Source organism: Acipenser ruthenus, chromosome 3 (assembly GCF_902713425.1).
Source record: "Acipenser ruthenus chromosome 3, fAciRut3.2 maternal haplotype, whole genome shotgun sequence".
Classification (NCBI taxonomy): Eukaryota; Metazoa; Chordata; class Actinopteri; order Acipenseriformes; family Acipenseridae; genus Acipenser; species Acipenser ruthenus.
Window position 1 is genome coordinate 10,792,783 of NC_081191.1, and position 8,209 is coordinate 10,800,991.

Consider the following 8,209-nt stretch of genomic DNA (forward strand, 5'->3'; position numbering starts at 1 on the left):
TTAGGATTGTTTTATTTTCCATTTCTTTTATTTATAATAAAGGTGGAGGATGACAAATTTGGAAAAATGTTGTGTTTTATGTCCATTTGCTTCAAATCGTCAGAAATTCGGGCATAAACGTTCTCATTTCTGATGCACGACTCCAGATCTTCCTGAACACTTTTATCTGCCCACAGAGAAACTAGAGTCTGCACTTCCTCAGCGTCCTAAGGCTGTACTTTTCTCTCACCACACTCACTGCCCGCCATGTTTGTTGTTTGTCTTTCTGGAATGTACTGACTGATGCAACGTAATGATGAAAATCCTTAACACCGCCCCTGGCTTGGCTCGGCTCGCAGCTGTATTAAGATGTCTTGTAAGGCTGGAGTTTCATGGTTTGGTTCTCGCTCGGCTCGACAAATAGCCAGTGGAGAACCACCAGCACCTGTTCCGTACCGAACCCTCACGGGTCGGATGTGCCAGTGGAGAAGCACCCGTACCCGTACCATACTGCGTCCTCACGGGTTGGATGTGCCAGTGGAGAAGGGGTATAAGGGGCCCCACATGGCATTCTGCCCTCGGCCTCCTGGAACCTTTGGGCGCCCTTGAGTTTTAAAGGCAGACAGATGGACAGGTAAACAGACAGACATGCTCTTGCACGCAGGTCCGCATTTTGAATTAAACAATGTAATATTTTATTCAACAAAACTACAAGATATTTTAAAGTTTAATGTATCGCTCCAACATCTACCAATATTTAGTTTGTTGTGAAAGTATAGTAACTCCACTCCAGCTTTGGGCAGGCTATCTTCTTAATGGAACATTTCAATAAAGCCAGTAAATGCGAGATGTCTTGGCTACAATGACCCTAAACCAGTGGTAGCCAATAGACCGAGTACTGCAAATCAATGGGCTCTGCGATCCACCAGTAATAATGTGAACAAGAGTTCAATAAAGTAAACTTATTTTATCAATTATTATCTCTTAAGGGTGGTCAATATGTTAATAGCAATGACAAAAAAAAAAAAAAAATGGAAAAGTACCAGCCTTTTTTATCTGAGGAAAAGGAAGTCTTTAAAACTGGTGTTTATTTTATGACGTTTTTTGTCCAATAACTGTATAAATTTGAATTAATTTGAACATTTGAATTAATTAAAATAAAAGAGACATCATAGTCAAGTTGACAAATATTTCCTCTTTTTGTATTTTTGAAATGCAAACTATGGAAGTATAACAGCAGCACAAAAGCAAAATGAGCAGTGAAAAGACATCAGGGATGCCTCAGCATTTCGTGCGCATGTTTATCTAGTGTGACCTGTTACATGCTTTGCTTCTGGCAATTTTTTTCCAGCTCAGGCTGAAAAGAGGCTACAGCACAACAAAGCTCAGCCTCAAGATTTTAAGTGAAATACTTTCTGTGTTTTTTCTTTTTTTTTCCTTAATTTAGTCGTTGCCAGTGGATTTTTTTACCCAATTTTTTTCCCCAATTTGGAATCGGCAATTGTATGTATTGATCTTGGTCCACCGCTGCAACCCCTGCGCTGACTTCGCGTTCTGTGTTTTTTTCGATTTCGGCGCCAGCTTTGCCTTCTTTGAAGCTGTCAGAATATTTGAATCCAATTCTCTACTATTGGATGGCACAGAAGGCTCTTTCTCATCTTTTGTGAGGGGTTCTTTTTTTAATATGCAAGCAGCCCTATTCAAAAGTACCGTATGTGTTGATGTTTTTTCAGATTTGCCCCAAGATCCACCAGAAAATCTCTTGCGTTCCCCATGTTGGTCACGACTGCGTTAGACATAGCAGATCTGGGACAAATAATTATATTTGATATTTTATTTGTTAACACCAACTATTTCAAATAGTTGAAATATTTAAATATATATGCTCAAATAAATCAATTTGGTTTTTAAATATTCAAATATTAATTGCACAAAGTCAAATGTTATTTTTTTTTTTTTTTTGCAGAAAACAAATACTATTTGAAAATATTTAAATATATGTAAGTTCTTTGAATATATATATATATATATATATATATATATATATATATATATATATATATTCAACTATTCCCAAATAGTTAATGAATAATCAAAAACTAAAACCTAATTATTACCCTGGTGGTTGAGGAGGATTTCTAACGAGGAAAATGCTAAACATGTTCAATTCAATAACTTCAAAACAGGCCATTAAACCAGAGGTTAAAGATAATTCATTGTTTTATTTTTGTGTGCAGATCCGTACTTTTGCATCCCCAAATTGCACCCCAATGAAGAATGACCAATTACACTCCCTCACTGCTGCAATTGCTCCCAGCAGCTCAGGAGAACTGAAGGTCAGTTGGCACCAGGATCTTCAGTTCTGATGTCTACAAGCCACCAGCCTTTGGAGGACAAAGGCCAGCCCGCAGGTATCTGCTTCAGCTGCTCGGGCACTTGGCCAGCAGGGTCCACTGTAGTGTGATAATGAGAAACAGACCTTGGCAGTTTTGCAACTTTAACTCGTGGGAGCGCTAGGGCAAGTTTGACGCTCCTTGCAGATTCCCCAGCAAAGACTGGTGGCTTTACACAGCCAGGACCTGTGATCCCCTGACTGTTTGACATCCTGCACACCACGCAGCTGTGCCTTTACTGGATGAGCCACTCAAGGACCCAGTTGAGTGTTTGTTTTTATGTAGGAAAGCAAATAATATATTGTGATAATATATAGTGGGTGCAATGAGTTTCTGTTTAACAACAATATATTTTAAAACAGTTGCATACTGTGTATAATTGATTAGGGTTGCTGACGTTTTGAGCTTGTTTTGAAGGTGCCTGGACAAAGACAGCTCATTATAGACTCGCTTGATCAGGTAGTCTGTCCAGCAAGACAGTAGGCTGAAGATAAAAAAATAAAATAAAAAAAAGATAATTATTTCTAAAGTAGCTTTTGTTGTTCAATGCAGTGTGAGGTTCATAAATAATACAATAATCATAACATAACAAAGTGTCATGTTCTATTGTTTTGTAATAATGAATATTTAACCTTGTTTGAATAAACCATTTATTTCAAAGTGTGTTAATTTTATACTGGATAAAAAGGCAGTACCATGTGGTATTACTGATATGGTTTTCATTATAGTTTGTTTGTAGAATTCAGTGATTACTTGTTCGTTCATGCATTAGATAAGAAACACATTGAATTTGATGCTTCAATCTTCAAGTGTTGCCCACTTACTGTACATTATTATCATGACAAACTATTTATCTGAGTGGGATTTCTGTTAGTGTAAAACAGGGCACATATGCATAAATTAATAAATAAATAAATACATACAAAATTATTTATATTTTTTAATAGTGAAAGCATTGCTGAATAGCCATTTGGTTTTAAGAAACAGAAACATTTCCATACTTAAAATAAAGAAATAAAGAAAATTAATATTTTCATAACCTTGGACAATAACTGATTAAACAGGGGCAGTATTTAAACCCCCTCCCGGTTTGACAGACCCCCCCTTCTGATTAAATAGAGTTTAAAATAAAGGTAAAAGTAATATTTTAGTATAAGATTGTGGTCTTTGTTCAGAAGAAAACTCCCACTTTAAATAAATCAATTAAGCTATCAATCAGTACTTCCATGGACTAAGAGCATATTACTAGAGTTCAATTCACAAAAGCCCTAAGCACTCATTAAATAAAATAGACAGCAAAAGGATTCCCTTGGTGATGGATTAGAACACACAATAAGAAACCATATCATACCATAAGTCATTCATATTATAGGGAAGAGGGGTTGGCATTGCCAAAGACTGATAAAACAATAATGTTGTTTAATCATAAAGAAAAGTTTTTAAAACAATAAAAACATATTTGTGTAATGCGCCTTTAACATGCGTGGCTGAAAACAGCATCAGTATTTTTAGTGACTGCACAGAAGATCATTGACTGATGGAAAGAATATTGTCTTGTCAATTTGTGTTTTTCTTCCTTTCATATATATATATATATATATATATATATATATATATATATATATATATATATATATATATATATATATATAGTGGTTTGCAGAAGTATTCACCCCCTGCAAAGTTTTCACATTTTGTTGTAACCTGTGCATACTCCACAACGCTTTCAAATTAGACTTTACATGTAGAATCTACACAAACTACTCCACATTGACAAAGTTAAAAAAAATGCATATAGAATATAAAGAAGTAAGATTTACAGGGAAAAACAGATTAATCTCAGTTGCATAAGTATTCAACCCCTTTGTTACTGCAGCCCTAAGTCAGCTCAGGTGCAAATAATTTGTTTGAAATGTCACAAAATTAGTGAAATGGTTTCAGCCTGTGTGTACTCAAAGTGGTTTAACTTGTAGGTAATTTCGCTCAGGTATATAAAGACTTTCAAGCTGCAGCTCACATAGTGATCCAACAAAGCAACCATGAAGATCAAGGAGCTTTCGAAACAAGTCAGGGAATAAGTGGTAGAGAGGCACAGAGCAGGAGAAGGGTACAAGAAAATTTCATAGGTGCCGATTATCCCTCTCAGCACAGTGAAGTCCATCATTAAGAAGTGGAAGATGCATCATACCACCCAGACAGTACCCAAACTGAGCAGCCTGGCAAGCAGGAAACGGGTTTGGGATGTCACTCTGAAGCCAACAATGACCTTGAGAGATCTGCAAAGTTCTGTGTCTGAGATGGGAGTAAGTGTTCACACATCAACAATAAGCCGTTCCTTACACAAAGCTGGTCTGTATGGACGGGTGGCAAGAAAGAAGCTATTACTCAAAAAGCCTCATCTTAAAGCATGTATGGAGTATATATATATATATATATATATATATATATATATATATATATATATATATATATATAATATTATTTAAGAAACATTCCATATTGCTACATGCAAATCATATGTACTTATGCTGTAAATATTTGTTTTATTATTATAACTCTAGTAATTAAATTATGTAAATAAACTAGGGACTGGGATATTTAATTGAATCTATTGAATTGTGTTCATCAGAGCTCATACATTATTTGAGATTTCAAATGAATTCAACTAAAGAGGCATATATTGAGCAGCACTGGTGATGTGTAACTTACTGTAACCAGCATTGATAGAAGAGGGCTTTACTGAACTGAAGGCGAAGGCATTTAACATAACGAGACGGGCCTTACCAGAAGGTAAAGCCATCTACTTCACGTTCTATTGCTTAAGTACAATACAAATGAATGACAAAGTATCCCTGGGAGGTTTATCAATTAAATTAAAACTTTAAATATGCTCTAAAGAGCTTTTGTTTAAATAAAACCTAGCTACAAAAAACAAAATCAAATCAATGCCTCTCCAGTCTAGACTTAAATGATTCAAGTTAGCTAGCATACCTGGCGCTCATTGTAATTGACCTCCATAAACCAATGAGCGTACTTCTTTTATGCTCTAATAGAATCAGGGGAGACAATCGGGATGGTTTGAACTTCCATAAGTGGGTAATTAGTGTACTGGCTCACAGATTTGATCATACCCAGACCACAGTCAGTTTAACGAATCAGAGTATATATATTTACTCCTTCGGTTTATTAATGCTTAAAATGGATCGAGTGATCGCAGATCAAAGTCAAATCTTAGCTCATAGACATTCTGGGCAGTCCGGTGTTTGTGCAAACTAACAGCATCAATAACATAAAGCAATAGGGTTACAATATGTACTAGCCGAGAGCACCCACAGCTAATCCTAAAGCAGACAATATAAAAACCTCTCAAAAGCTCAATATAATAATCCTATCCTTATAGCATGCTCCAATATAGGTGAGATACAAATGCAAATATGATGCTTACCCAAACTAATAGGCTCTTAATACAACACCAGCAGTCAGTTTCACAAGAAAGTTCTTCAAGCGGTGGATCAGCTCAGTCTGTTTTACCAAACTCAACTGATAAATAACCTGCAGTTTTGCCTTGATATTTATATAACTTTTTCTCTGCTAACTAAAGGCTTAACTAAATATAAAACATCTGGCTTTCAGACAGCTCTTATCTCTAAAATGGGTAATATACTTTCTAGTGTCTGGCTACTCCTTTAAGATTAATAATATGCAGTACCAAACTTTTCTCTATTTTTCTAATGTCAGGATACATGAGGTAATTTCAAAAAGTTTTTAGCATATATCTCCGATACCATGGAGATCCACTTCTTTGTTAAGATAACGATTATAATGACTAGGAATTCCTCATTTAAAACACCTGTCTTGTCATTTAGTCCTACCTTGGTTTTAAATATATCCCTTTGCCTTAGATAAGAATAAACAGCAAACTTGTCTTTGAGTTAAAGCAGTTGTGTATATCAGTACATTTAACCTTGCTTGCTACAATCCTTCCTTTTGGTCCCAAGAAGCTCCTGGTATTTTTTAGATAAGACCAAGCAGGTGCCTCTGTTTAGGTTAGGCTGCTTCTAATGACTAATGCACATTTCAAGGAGCACCCTCACAGGTTTATTGCATCAGGTCAGTGTCGCTCAATTTTAGAGTCTTTTTCATTTTATGCTAACACAGGTTTCTGCAATACTATTTCTGCTTGTTTACAACTTTTAAACAAAGTACAGAGTTGTACAATATTATAATATCATTGCTCTTAACAGTTACTTGTAAAACAGTGGTCTTTTAATCACATTGTCCAATTTGCATCCTAAATATCAGCTTGCTTCCAGCAGGATTAAAGGTCTTGGTCAGGCTGTGCCCTCAGTGGATCTGTAAAGGAAACCACTGGTCTCTTTACCCGTCTCTGAGCATTGAAGGTGTGGGTGACAGTTTTAAAAGTGTGATACCTGCCAAAAACTTGAAACCGGATAGTCAGACTCACATCGGTGCATTTTAATTTTGCCAGATGAGCCCACTTAACTAGGCTGTGTCAGGATAGCTGACATAACATCAGGCCAGATTATTATTATTATTATTATTATTATTATTATTTATTTCTTAGCAGACGCCCTTATCCAGGGCGACTTACAATCGCAAGCAAATACAAATACATTCAAGTGTTACAATACAAGTCATACAATAATGCAGGAAGGAAACAAAGGCAGGTACTGCAGGGCAAAAGACGCGGCGTGCGCCGTTTATTTTTAAATAACAAAAATAAAGTATTTTAACAAAAACACTTACTGCTCACAGAGCAAAAATAAAGTTTACAAAACACAAATCTGCAACACAAAACACAAATCTGGAACACAAAACACAGGTCAGGCTGGGCAGATTGCTTTCACTGATCATATGTTGATTTTTTTCAAATTTTCTTTTCTCCTTTTTCTCCTCGCTCTCCCACGTTCTCTCCTCTGAACACCCACCCCAAGTGCAGAGAGCTGCAGGCTTATATGCAGGTGACCATCTCCTGATTAACAGCAATTAAACAATTAAACAATTAATTAACTCGGGAGATGGTCACCTTCTGCACAAGGTTTTTAATGTGAATGGGGCTTACCATCCACGCTGCGAAACAATACAAAACCTACGGCTCTTTGCCGTCACATTTAATAAAACAATAACAAAACACGGCCATGCCGTCATATATACAAATAATAATAATAATAATAATAATAATAATAATAATAATAATAATACAACAAAACAAATACAAAATAATAAATTGCACAGGGGCGGAAGGATACCCCATTCTAAAAATAAACAATACATTTATGGCAGGGCTTTGTCCTGCCCCCTTTTCACGTGCAGGGCTCCTCGCCCTGCCACATACAGTAGGTGAACTGTATCACATCCCATACATTCAATTCTCTTTACATTTTCTGGATCAACATTCAAATAAGAGAATGATGCACCTTGTACATCGTTGCATTCAAACATCATTTTGCATGGTTTGACCATGTGCGTGCAGGCTGGGCACGTCTTTGGTTCTGCTTGTGGCATTCCAGATCTACACTTCTGACATCCACACTCTAGGTTAGGTCTGTGCCTGTCTGGTCTCCTCTTCAGAGACTCCCATCAGAAGTATGGATTCTGGACTGATAACTGACAATTATGTGTATGCATTTCATTCTGATCACATAGGGCTATTTTATTAGGTATCCCTTCCGTCCAAAATATCTGAATTCACTATTTTTCATGTCAATGGGTTCCCAGGCCTCACCTTCATTTCCATAATCACTGGGGAACCCCCAAAGAAACAAAGCTGGTTCTATCGAAGGGTCATATACCTCTGCAGCATAAGCCTTCCATTC